We start from the raw sequence: 13407 nt of genomic DNA on the forward strand, positions 1-13407 counted from the left end.
ATGATAGGAAGTGACTTATGCTCCAATTTCCAGGAAGCATTTACTGTTTCTTCCTGGCGGAGCCACTCAATGAAATAATATTAATTGTTCTTTTTTAGTATTGTGTAAAAAAATAAAATTGATAGAATACAGAACTTAAAGGCACTTTCATTTTACTTTTTACTGACATTATTCATGGTTGCTGATAAATTCAATCCTTTGGGAATATATGTCCTCTTTAATAAGTGCCAGTAATTTATGTATTGAGATTTCTTTTGATATGGAAATTACATACTGAATTACATACTGAATTTGTAGTTACCCAATCTCGTATACAGTTTCTGCACAGTATATTCATAGCATATTGCTTGCACAACAAATTCTTTTATGTTAGTGATGCTGTGGTTGAATTTTCAGCATAGAATTAGACAATTATTACAAAAAGCCCATAGAAAATAATACTCAACCATTGTTAGTTTTTTTCTGTTTCCATGGAATATTCAAGCAAAGGTGTATAGTCATTAAATTTCAGAAGTTCGTTCAATTTGTTCAAAATATGAACTGTGAGGCACTGCAGTTGTTAGAAGATTTTGGCAGACTATTAATAGTGACATTCTCAATTTGTAGCTCTTTCATCCATGTAATTTTAGTGATGTATATTTTGTGTTCTAGGGAAAGAAGTATTTCAAGATTAAAGAGGCAATCAATGTGTTGGTGCCTTTATTCAGTTTTTCAAAGCTGCTGAATGGAAAGAGGCAATATAGTTTTCTACTAGCACTGTTCACTATTTTTTTTTAATTTTTTTAACCTTTATTTTTGAGAGAGAGAGAGAGAGAGAGAGAGAGATTGTGGGAGGGACAGAGAGAGAGGGAGACACAGAATCCAAAGCAGGCTGTAGGCTCTGAGCTGTCAGCATAGAGCCCGATGCTGGGCTCGAACTCACAAGCCAGGAGGTCATGACCTGAGCCGAAGTCGGACGCTTAACTGACTGAGCCATCCAAGCGCCCCTCCACTAGCACTGTTCAAAAACAAACCATTGATACTGGAGGTGTATCAAACATGACATGACTACAGATGTAAGTAGTTAGTGTTGGACATACTTCCTTATTTAGCTGTGTATTTAAAGCAGTGATTCCTAATTTAGTATTAAGAAGTTACTGTTTTTTTTAGAATCAGAGTAAATAAATTACAATGACAATACTTGTAGTAATTGAAACAATGTATAAAAAGAAAATAACAAGCAATAAGTTGAACATACTATTTTAATGTGATTAGAATATGCAATATTTTTGGACACCTGGGTGGCTCAGTTGGTTAAGCATCCTACTCTTGATTTTGGCTCAGGTCATGATCTCAGGATTGTGAGAGTGAGCTCCGTGTCGGGCTCCGTGCTGGGTATGGAGCCTGCTTGATTCTCTGTCTCCTCCTCTCCCTCTGCCCCTCTCTCCCCCTCAAAAAGAAAAAAAAAAAAAAAGTAATAGTTTCTATTCAAAGATGCATTCCCATTTGAATTTAAAATTCAGTGATTTTAAAAATTCCAATTTCTATTCCTTTTTGCCTCCTGTCTGATCTTGTTCTTAGAGTTCTTGAAAGAGAACTTCTTTTGTAAACAGTTCTTTTACTTCTGTACCAAAATTCCATAGTGTCCAATGCAGTAGTTTAAAGAGAAAGTTGAGGGGCTCCTGGATGGCTCAGTCGGTTACGTGTCCAACTTCAGTTCAGGTCATGATCTCACAGTTCATGGGTTTGAGCCCTGTGTCGGGCCCTGTGCTGACAGCTCAGAACCTGGAGCCTGCTTCAGATTCTGCGTCTCCCTCTCTCTCTGCCGCTCGCACTCTGTCTCTCTGTCTCTCAAAAATAAATAAACATTCCAAAAAAAAAAGAGAGAGAAAGCTGAATTTCTCTATTTTGCTTAGAAATTAGGATTAGTTCTTCTTACTTCCCTGTAATGCATGTTAAACATGTACAGTTTGTGAAGTCACAAGCCCTCCACTGAAGACTTTAAAGTCACATGTTCAGGTGAACATGGGACAGAGATCCAAGACAGACTGTTCCTTAGCATTTTCAAGTCTGCCCTCTTGTGCCCCGCTTCCAGAAGAAATGTGTATCACCAGTAACACATAACCAAGTGAAAAGTCCTTTTTCTTAAATCTAAAATGTATTGTCAAATTGGCTTGCATACAACACCCAGTGCTCATCCCAACAGGTGCCCTCCTCAATGCCCATCACCCACCCTCCCTTCCCTCCCACCCCCCATCAACCCTCAGTTTATTCTCGGTTTTTAAGAGTCTCTTCTGGTTTGCCTCCCTCCCTGTCTAACTTTTTTTCCCCCTTCCCCTCCCCCATGGTCTTCTGTTAAGTTTCTCAGGATCCACATAAGAGTGAAAACATACGGTATCTGTCTTTCTCTGTATGACTTATTTCACTTAGCATCACATTCTCCATTTCCATCCCCGTTGCTACAAAAGGCCAGATTTCATTCTTTCTCCTTGCCAAGTAGTATTCTGTGTATATAAACCACAATTTCTTTATCCATTCATCAGTTGATGGACATTTAGGCTCTTTCCATAATTTGGCTATTGTTGAGAGTGCTGCTATGAACATTGGGGTACAAGTGCCCCTATGCATCAGCACTCCTATATCCCTTGGGTCAGTTCCTAGCAGTGCTATTGCTGGGTCATAGGGTAGGTCTATTTTTAGTTTTTTGAGGAACCTCCACACTGTTTTCCACAGTGGCTGCACCAGTTTGCATTCCCACCAACAGTGCAAGAGTGTTCCCGTTTCTCCACATCCTCTCCAGCATCTATAGTCTCCTGATTTGTTCGTTTTGGCCACTCTGACTGGCGTGAGGTGATATCTGAGTGTGGTTTTGATTTGTATTTCCCTGATGAGGAGCGACGTTGAGCATCTTTTCGTGTGCCTGTTGGCCCTCTGGATGTCTTCTCTAGAGAAGTGTCTATTAGGAATAGTACAGGGAAGGATTCAGTTCTGGTCCGTTGACTTTTGCCTTTGGTTTCAAACCTGCAAAGGGAAGCAACCTTTTCATATTTTTCAAGGGAAAAAAAATGAGAGCATGGTTCCCCATCCCTATGATCTCACTTCCAGTTTGCCTTGAACTGACTTAAAGCAGAAGAAGCTGTGGAAACACCACCCAAACTCTAGGTGGTTATTACTTATTCTATTTTTGTCCATGAAGAGTGTGAAAATCACAATAGCAGTCTGTTTTTTTATGAATGTAGTCAAATTTGTGAAAAGGAGAATTTCCCAGGGAAACATACTGATAAATGTAATTTTCCTCATCACATATTAAAACCGTCCCTGCTTCTCATAGCTCTGTGCCTTTGCGAAGAAGCAGCAAGTGCTAGCTGGACAGATACTTTGAACTAAAGACCAAGAATGCACTTGGGTCTTGTTTCCCTACTCTGTTTGATCATTTTGAAGATCTTCTCTCATCCTTAATTGTTAAAATTGGATGACTGATGTGGATGACTCACACGTTAGACTATTTCAAATAGGTTATCAGTTCCAAAATGCATTGTCACTTTGAATCTTATTTTTTTGTTGTTTCTTCTTTTTGAATTTTCTATAAAAAGGATCTCATGACATTTTCCCATAGATGATGATGATGATGGTAAAAAGGAATTAGGGAGGGGGCGCCTGGGTGGTTCAGTCGGTTAATACTCCAACTTCGGCTCGGGTCATGACCTCACATCACAGGTGGTGGGTTCAAGCCTTGCGCTGGGCTCTGCACTGATGGCTTAGAGTCTGGAGCCTGCTTCAGATCCTGTATCTCCCTCTCTCTCTTCCCCTCCCCCATGTGTGTTCTCTCTCTCTCTCTCTCTCTCTCACTCTCTCTCTCTCTCTCAAAAATAAATAAACTTTTTTTTTTTTATTTAAAAAAATATGGGGCACCTGGGTGACTCAGTTGGTTAAGCATCAGACTTTGGCTCAGGTCAGGATCCAATAGTTCATGAGTTCGAGCCCCGCATTGGGCTGACCACTCAGAGCCTGAAGCTTGCTTTGGATTCTGTGTCTCCCTCTCTGCCTGTCCCTCCCCCGCTCACACTCTGTCTCTGTCTCTCTCTCAAAAAATAAATAAACATTAATTTTTTTTTTTTTTTTTACATGTGAGGTCTTGGTTTAAGGTCCACATTCCCCTTTCTCAACGATTTAATCCCTGGGAAGAGTTCCAGCCAGGATTTCCTGGTAAGATTTCTTGGGCTTTGAATTGTCAGCAGAGTGTATTCTCCAGTGGAGCTCAGGGAAGTAATCCAGTTTAGATCACGAATAGGTCTCAGTTGGAAAAACATGAGTGTAGGTGGTAGGAGTATCAGGGTTGGGTTGGCCTCCTTGGCTGTGTGCCAGCTGGGACTGACTCGTAGAAGGAGTATTCTCATTCGCGGGACTCCTAGATTACCAGCTGCACCACACCGCTGTCTCACCTGCTGTATTGGAATTGTTTCTCGCTTTATGCATGCCAGGGACACAGATCATATATTGGCATAATTAAGTATACTGAGCGTTATTCTCATAGCTTGTTTATTTTATTTTAGTTTTTTTAGCTTCCAGAACAAAACGATCCATTTTCTGTTTAATTTTTATACTATAAGATACAAGGAAATACGAGGTACCTGCTTGTTGTTTTTGAGGAAATACGAGGTACCTGCTTCTCTGCAGACATTGCAGATTCTGACAAACTCCCACTTCAGTTTAGAAATGGAAAAAGAAAAAGGCCTGTTGGTTTCAGTAGCCTTTATTGCTATAATCAGTGTGGTTCCAACTTCTGTTAACAACAATGAAGTCCTCTTTTTTTCCCCTTTCATTTAAGTAACAGTTTTTGAGGGGTTGTGTAGAATAGAATTCTTCCTTAGTATTATTTTTTTAAGTTTATTTATTTTGAGAGAGAGCGAGAGAGAGCGTGCATGCACTTGCACACATGAGTGAGGGAGGGGCAGAGAGAGAGAGAGAGAGAGAGAGAGAGAGAGAATCCCAAGCAGGCACAGATCTTGACCAGGGGCTTGAACTCAAGAACCCTGAGATTGTGACCTGAGCCGAAATCAAGAGTTGGTCACTTAACCGACTGAGCCACTCAGGTGCCCCACTGTTCTTTGATAAAGTCTATTACATACAGATATTTATAAGGAAATAAAGTATGCAAGGCCTACAAAGCAGAGTGTAACAATGATGTATACAAAAACTCAAGGGATATTTTGACAACAGAATCGTTTCTGGGAATTACGTGCTGAAGCCTCAAAATATCCCGGTTCTCATACTGTCTATTTTATATTGTTCTAGAGGTTCATTATCCATTTCTCATTCGTGATGAATGCCAACAAGAAGATTTTAGGGTAACAAGGCAGGAAGCAAAAGATAGAACAAGGCGTGTGTACCTTGTCTGACGTATTTTTGTCAGTTGAATTGATTTGGACTTGTTGGTGATGCCTCAATGTGTTAAAGATCTGACAATCATCTTTTGGTGTTTTCTTCTTGCTGAGGTTCACTCTGACCCTCCCACCAGGCCCCAAAGGAAGTAACAAGAGAGTTCTATGGATTCGTAAATCCCACGTTCTGTAAATAGAGACACTTTTCATGTGGACACCAGAAAAAGAAACTAACCAAGAATGCTAAAAGCTGCATTTATTTTGAATTGTCCAGGATGTTTCAAATCCAGTGGCTGACTCTAGAAAGAGGTAGGTCAGATCAGCAAAGTCAGATTGGAGTCTAACATTTAGAGTCAAGCAGTCTTTCTCTGCCGCGTACTGACATTTGAGTTAATAGAGTGGTTTCTAATAGATTTCTTTAAAATATTACAAGTCATTTGACATTTGGTTAAAAAATATTTCATTACTTACTTTGGAGAAGTGACTGAAGTTGGTCTTAACCAGGTCAGGGCTTTCAAAATCCATAGTTTTGCCTCATGGCATGTGCTAAAACAGTGAAGTGTGATTTTCCTAGCTAGCCATAAGCCTGCCATTTAGAAAGATCATTATTTTGTTTTGGCTATTCTTACGTTTATTGAGTGGGTTGGAAAAGTGAAAAGTGCCAAAGAAAGAAAATGATACATGATACTTTCTGGTGTCTCTCTCTCATTCCTATCCCATGGAGTTCTGGGTATTTGTCAAAATGATATCTAGCTGTATATTTGATATTCTATCTTCCTTTTAAAAATTAAATATTATGCTATAAGCATATTTATGTCATTAGATTTCCAAACATTTGAGCTTTTCTGTTTGATTTATTATGGCATCAAGTATTCCTGTTGGTTTTGAAGGATTTTCTTGTTTAATTAAAACATTTTTGAAGCTCCTTCCTCACTGTACTAATTATAGCACAGGACCCCAGCACAGACTTGAGCTGCCTCGGCAATGTGATCAAGCACAGGTATAGCTAAGTGTGAGGTAAGGGGATTTGGAGGTTGGACTGCATTCCAGCTTTAGGCAAGAAGAGAAGCAGGATTAGAACCTGTAAATTCATTCCATGCTGAGCCAGCAGAAAGTGCTTTCATGTGGCATTTTTCTTTCTCTGACTAATTTTGCTTAACATAATACTCTCTAGCTCCATCCATGTCATTGCAAATGGCAAAATTTCATTTTTTATGGCTTAGCAATATTCAATTATATATATAATACATTATATATATTATGGTGTATATCATTTTTTATGGATTAGCAATATTCCATTATATGTATATAATATTTATAATATACATGGCACTTCTTATTTGTGGAATAAGAAACAAAACAAATGAGCAAAGGGGGGGAAAAAGAGAGACGCAAACCAAGAAACGGACTCTTAACTATAGAGGACAAACTGGTGGTTACCGGAAGGGAGGTGGGGGGGGGGAAGGGGCTAAATAGATGATGGGGATTAAGGGGGGCACTTGTAATGAGCCCCGGGTGTTGTATGGCAGTGTTGAATCACTGTATTGTATGCCTGAAACTTACCTTACACCATATATTAACTAACTGGAATTTAAATAAAACCTTAAAAACAAAATGCTTCCAAACAAAACCTACAGCTTCTCCTTACTCTTCTTCAGCTAGTTCCTCAGGCCTCTCCTTCCCTCTACATGCTCCTAAGAAAGTAGCTGTAAGGGTTTTTAGTGGTATTTTTAGAATTACTCCACTCTTATCTGCCAACCCCTCCCCACCTCTACCCTTCCATTCCCATCAAAACATGACATCTCTGAAGCTAGGAAAACATATCTAGGTGTTAGAAATTGTAAATGTTCTGCAGAAAGAGTGAGTGAACAATCAGTGAGTTTATCAAAGTTAAAATCATAGGGGTGACATCTTGGGGGTGCCTGGGTGGCTCAGTCGGTTGAGCGGCCAACTTGGGCTCAGGTCATGATCTCAGGGTCTGTGAGTTTGAGCCCCGCATCAGGCTCTGTGCTGACAGCTCAGAACCTGGAGCCTGGTTCAGATTCTATCTTCCCTCTCTCTCTGCCCCTCCCTCACTCACACTCTGTCTCTCTCTCTCAAACAAACAAACAAACAGAAAGGACATTGAAAAAATATTTTAATTACATGGGTAACATCTTAAAAATATTGAAGTACTCTGACATCTGTTACCTTTGTAACATATAGAGAGGGCCCGGGGAGCATTTGCGGAGGAAGTGAACCCTGGCCAAAGCTGTTTCAGCCATGAGAGGGTGGGGCCCACAGAGGTTCCGTGGTTGGCATCAGATCATACAGGGCACAAGAGGAGAGCAGCCAAGCTAGGCTTTCTGTGTTAGCCCCAGAACCTGGGGCAGCTGGGGAGACTAGCAGTGACAACGCACTCAGAGTTGTCTTCCCAGAGATGTCTTGTTATTTAATTATTGCTCCTTCTCTCATGACCACTCTGTGCGTTGGGCTTTGTTTCTAGGCTGCATTCTTCTTAAGTAAATTAAAAAGAAAAATCAGCTTGGAATGGCTCGAGGTTAGCTGTTTTGACTAGTGGATTTTGGAAGAGAGCTCAGTGACCAGGGACTACTGGGCTTTCCGGTTCCTGTTCCTCTGTTCATCCTCATCATGTTACAAAGAACTCTGTTTTAGGATTCTTTCTACTTCTTAGCAAGATTGATGCATGGGGCCTTATCCGGAAATGCAAAGGCTGATTTGATTAGGGACTTCTTTGTTCCAGGTACCTTGCATCAGAGAGCCTTCATAACAAATGAGGGCTTTCCTGGGGATAATTTTTAATCTACACTATAAGGAAAATCTTGCCTTAATTCATTAAAGTTCAAATGGCATCTATGGAATATAGTCGTTTTCATAATCAAGATGATTTTCATCTTAAAATGCTTAGAAATGTTAAGTAGCATACACACATAACCAGTTTCTGAATATCTTTTTCTGTTTTGATTAAATATAAAAAATTTCTGAAAGCAGACACTAATACTTTCAACATTTTATAGATTCCTAAAGAATGAGTGTTTTAAGATGGACTTTCTAAAATCTCTCAATAAAAAAAGTGCTTTCAATTAAGCAACAATTTGGTTAGTTAATGCAATAAAAAGCAAACTAGTATGACTTAAGCATGTTTATATGATTAGAAAGTCATCATATACACTTGAAGCGAAAGAAAAGATTGGCTACCGTGTTACTTTTCCAAATGCCCTTTTGGTACCAAATTGTCCTTCATGGAGATGTCTTGACATTTTCCTTCTGAACCAGCCCCCGCTCTGCTTGCCTTGAAACCAGAATCATTCTTTCTGACCCTCTTCCAATATCCAATATGTGATTTTCATCTACTTTTTTTCATCATCAAACATTTTTTATTCACTACTTAAAACACCCTTTCTTAATATTGATCTCATCACTCTGCTATTCTCTGTGTCTTCCTTCACTGTGAGAATATCTCACGTGGAAGATACTGGCAACCCCGGAACCCCCAAATTCTGCTTCAAACCAACTAGTCCACATTTATGTCACTGTTTATAACAGCAGCACTCCGTTAATAAATCCAAATGTTCAGCACTTACTGGTTAAATAAGTTGCACTGTATTATAGAATGGATATTTATGTAGCCAAAAGATTAATTTACATATGCATAGTGCATTTTTTATTAAAAACATGTATACTTCACTTACAGATTGTCTTTCATCTGAGCATCAAAAAGCATCTTGCAATATTGACCTTCACAGCACCACTTTTCTGTTATTCTCATTCAAATAATAACCATAATAACAGCCATTAATATGATTATTGTAATTACGATTATTATGCTCTCTGAGGTAGTTAGCCCAGAGAAGCTAGAGAAGAGATCTGGCAAAGCACCCAAGTATTCCTGATGCCCATGTCACCCCCTCTTTATAAGCTGTGGATTGAAAGAGCTCTTTTTTCCCCCCTTTTTAATTAGCCTCAAATGATAAAGTAATTATTTGCTTTATAAAACAAGAATGTGCAAATTCTTCTCGCTGAACTTAAATGTCAGAATTGAGTTATGTTTATGAATAGGCACCCAATATGACCATAGTATTTACACGTATAATTAAAACAAATAACAAACCCCAAACATATCTTTTATTTAAATGGCTTAGTGTCAGACCACAAAGCAGATTATTTTAAAGCAGCCAAATGATTTCAGCAAACTGAGCAGATACCCCCCATCTAGTCTATGTGGTTTGATCATGACTCTTACTCTGTTAAGTAAAATCCCTTTCAAAGCTTCATAAAGTTTTCAATTAAATTAATTATTATGATATAGATGTGGCACTGTTGTTAAGAGGGGATAGATAGAGTTTGTCGGTTTATCAGGTAAGACCTCTTTAAGTAGAGTTATAATAGAATCTGATGTTCTAAAGTCTTCTAGTTTATCAACAGTTGAATAGATTAAATGATACTTGTACGATGAACGAGGGCACATAACAAATAATTAAAAAATGGTTATGTTTTACAAATCACTGTCTACTGTGTTTACAAGTCCTGTATTTTCTTTTGACGGGTTAGAAGAATAAGTAGCAAGTTGTAAGCTTAAATTATGGCTCTTTGACGGTGGAAAATGGATTTTTAAAAAGCTATTCAGTCCTGTATTTTCTCTCATGTGGTCCGGTCCATCCCTTTCGAAAGACGGTAAGTCAGATACCTCCAGGAGAAGCACTTTCTGTCAGCTGACTGCAGCAGTGGATTTGTGACTGTACTATGAAAACCCTTTGCATTTCTCTGCATCATTTCTAAGGACCCATGAATCAGGCAATGAACTGGAAGTATCCTGTTTCAAAATTGAGGTTATTTGACACTGCACCAGAATGACACTTGATCTGAATGTTCTTTGTCCACTGCCATAAGGGTGCAAATGAAACTTTTCACTTACAAATGTAAGGTTCTTTATATGGATGGAAAAAATGTAATAGCAAGCCTTTTATGATGCTGAAATTCAGTGTATCATGATGAAAATTGAATAAAGCAATTTTAAGTCCTTTTAATGTATCGTACCCATGTCTGACTCCAACTTTACAGGAATATACTAGACCAAAACTATTTCTATGGAAGCTCCTATTATTTGTCCCTATTTTTAACCCTGTATGTACAAGTATCTTAGAAGAACTAAATATAATTTTGTATGCATGTTTGTTTTATGAATGCAGTTTAGTTTTATTTGTTTGTTTGTTTATTTATTTTTGAGAGAGGGCTCAAGTGACCAAGGGGCAGAGAGAGAGAGAGAGAGGAGGAGAGAGAGAGAAGCAGGGCTCGAGTTCACCCTATGTGGGACTCGAAATCACAAACCATGAGATCATGACCTGAGCCGAAGTCAGATGCTTAGCCACTGAGCCACCCAGGTGCCCAGTTTTATATTTTTTTAACTGAGAAATTATGGTTTTGACATGCAAGAGGTTACCAGTGCTATCAAATGTGATTTCATTAAACAAACTGGTAATCATTCAAAGTCCAAGACATGTGCAGAAAGTAAAAAGTGATGTTTAATAAATCCAAGGAAGCATAAGTGAAATTCATTACTCATGCTAGGAAGCTCATGAAAATCTTCACCCGCATCTCTCCTCGCCATGAGCATTGACTCCCTTTCGGTCAGTGTGCAATTTTAGAGAACTTTCAAGGAAATTGATAGACAAGGAATGACAGCAGTGATTATTAACGTGCTGTTTTAAAGCTTCTCCATTACATTGGCACTTGGCAACTGAAAAAGGTTTGGGACCCTTTCACTCAGACCATAGCAACCTGCCTGATGGTCCTCTTAGAGCCACTGATACAACAGCCAAGCATTAAATGCCAGAAAGACCCAGGCAAGGCCAAGTGTCTGAATGTGGTACTGGACCCTTCTTGTTTCATTCACAACAAATATAGTTTTTGAAGTGGTGACGATTTTACTTCCATTTTTTAGAACTACAGGAGTTACAAATGGTGTCTCACAGTTTAAACTGTTCTCTGCCCCTCCCCCCCTGGTGTTTTGAAGGTAATGAAACTAAGACTGAGATGTTGAGTGGCTTGCCCTTGGCTTCACTAGGAGACGGTGACTTACCCTGCTTGAGCCCAAGTCTGTTTCCCAATCTAATGCTGTATCTGCTCCACTGAGGTACTTGTCAATCATAATCTGTGGACCAAACAGATATAGATGATAGTAATACAGCAGTCAGATTGGGTATTCTATGAGATGTCAACAGCAAAAAAGTGAGAGTGACAGTGCACAAAAAATGCAACGAGGAAATAATGGCTTTTGCAATACTGAGTTGGACACTCTGTAGCAGCATGGTACCATTTCTGTCACTGTCCCTAAAAAGAGCAAGGCCATGTCCACTTATGTTCTGGTGGAAAATTACTCTCTAGTGTTCCTCAGTCACCCACTAACCAAGCTGTATTTTTTCTTGAGAGTTTTGAATTCACAGTATTTCATGGTGGGTTTTGTTTATTTTTTATTTTTCTGGTTTTTGGGGGTTTTTTGTTTGTTTTGTTTTGGGGTTTTTTTTTGTTTTGTTTTGTTTTGTTTGTTTTTGTTCTTCTATGGAAGAAGAACACTCCTTCCATAGTATATTACATCTAGTTTTTTGCGCAAGATTTTTTTAAATCAGAAGTGAATTTTAATTAACACTCTTTACACATTAATTGAGAGAATGACTTTTATGGATGTACTCAAGCCTTTGACAATCGGATCTTTCATACAATTCCTTTTTTGTCTGAGAAATACTTATTGCTCAGATTTGAACGAGGATAGTTTACCTGTCGAGAGATAGAGATATCCTGGTTGTAGTCAGGGGATTCTTAAGTGAGATATGTAATTCAAATTTGGACTGTCTGAATTTTTCATCTCTGTTTAGCTATAATATATTTATTTGACCTTTTATTGACCATCAGCCATATTCCAAAACTATTTTAAGTGCTTGAGAAGAGAGAATAGAGAGGAGGGATTGCCTGCTCTGTGTGGGTATATGGGGGAAGTTGTTGGGGAGAGAAAGAGAAATGTTACAGTAAAGGCAATTACAGCTTTTAATGAGGGCAAATATATGATGGATAAAATACGGTAGCTTATTAATTATTTCATTAAGTTAAATAAGAACTCTCTTGGTTGTCAAATACTCAAGAGTTTATCATGTTAATCTGGACTTCATTGAACTTACCAAATATAAAGGGACTTCTAGTCATTCTCTTTTCAATTGACTACACACCGAGAGAATCAGGAATATTTGCATACTTTGCCAACTCTTTTCACTCACTCATTTGGGTTATATACCTGGAAGCATGACAGTAGTAATAGTTAATAAAGTTAATAATAATAATAGCAATTATTGTTATCATTTTAACAGTCATAATAGATGAGTGGGGCTGTGAAGGTCAGTATTGCAATAGTCAAACCCATCTGTCTCATTCTGGTGTTTTAATGACCACTTAATTGATATCATCTGATGGTGATATAAAAGTTGGTGGCTCCGGTTCTTTCTATCGGATGGCCTCATTGGTTTGGGAAAAGTCCAAGAGAAAGACACCTGGGAACTTGTTTCTGATAAGTCAGCCATCATGAACCACAACATGGACACAACATGGCCATATGTTGACCCTAATGAGGCTTTGTTTACTTTACTAGGTGGGGTTGTAGAACATTTTGCTCTCCACTGGGCTCCTCTCTGTGGCAAACCTACAGTCATTTGAGTTGCCTTTCTCACAGTTCAGCTCTAAATTGCTCAATATGATAGAAGCTTACAAATCTCCGTTTTAGTCTCAACTCTCCCATTCACTGGCCCTGCGTCCTTTGGCAGTCCCTCATCTACTTAAATTTTGCCATTTTCATTTTTTTCTCTCACTGACGAAATCGATACAGTTCTCTTGTAAGGGTGAAGTGAGGTGATATATGTGCCTGAGATTTTGTCAACTTTAACAATGGCTGACATTTAATCAATATTAGCTATGGTTTTATCAAATATGCATATATTGGCTTACACCACCACCCTGTTCTCGACTGGTTCTGTGTGCCTGAGGAATGTCTAGTGTGAGCAGT

General features: G+C 38.7%; 1 protein-coding gene across 16 annotated transcripts in view; it reads left to right on the forward strand.

Annotated features, from left to right (window-relative positions):
- Positions 1-13407, forward strand: part of NRG1 (neuregulin 1) — a 1118472-nt gene that overhangs the window by 1009986 nt on the left and 95079 nt on the right. The gene's annotated exons all lie outside the window — the stretch shown is intronic.

This window comes from Herpailurus yagouaroundi, unplaced genomic scaffold, assembly GCF_014898765.1.
Source record: "Herpailurus yagouaroundi ecotype Mexico unplaced genomic scaffold, PumYag 181, whole genome shotgun sequence".
In the NCBI taxonomy this organism is placed as follows: domain Eukaryota; kingdom Metazoa; phylum Chordata; class Mammalia; order Carnivora; family Felidae; genus Herpailurus; species Herpailurus yagouaroundi.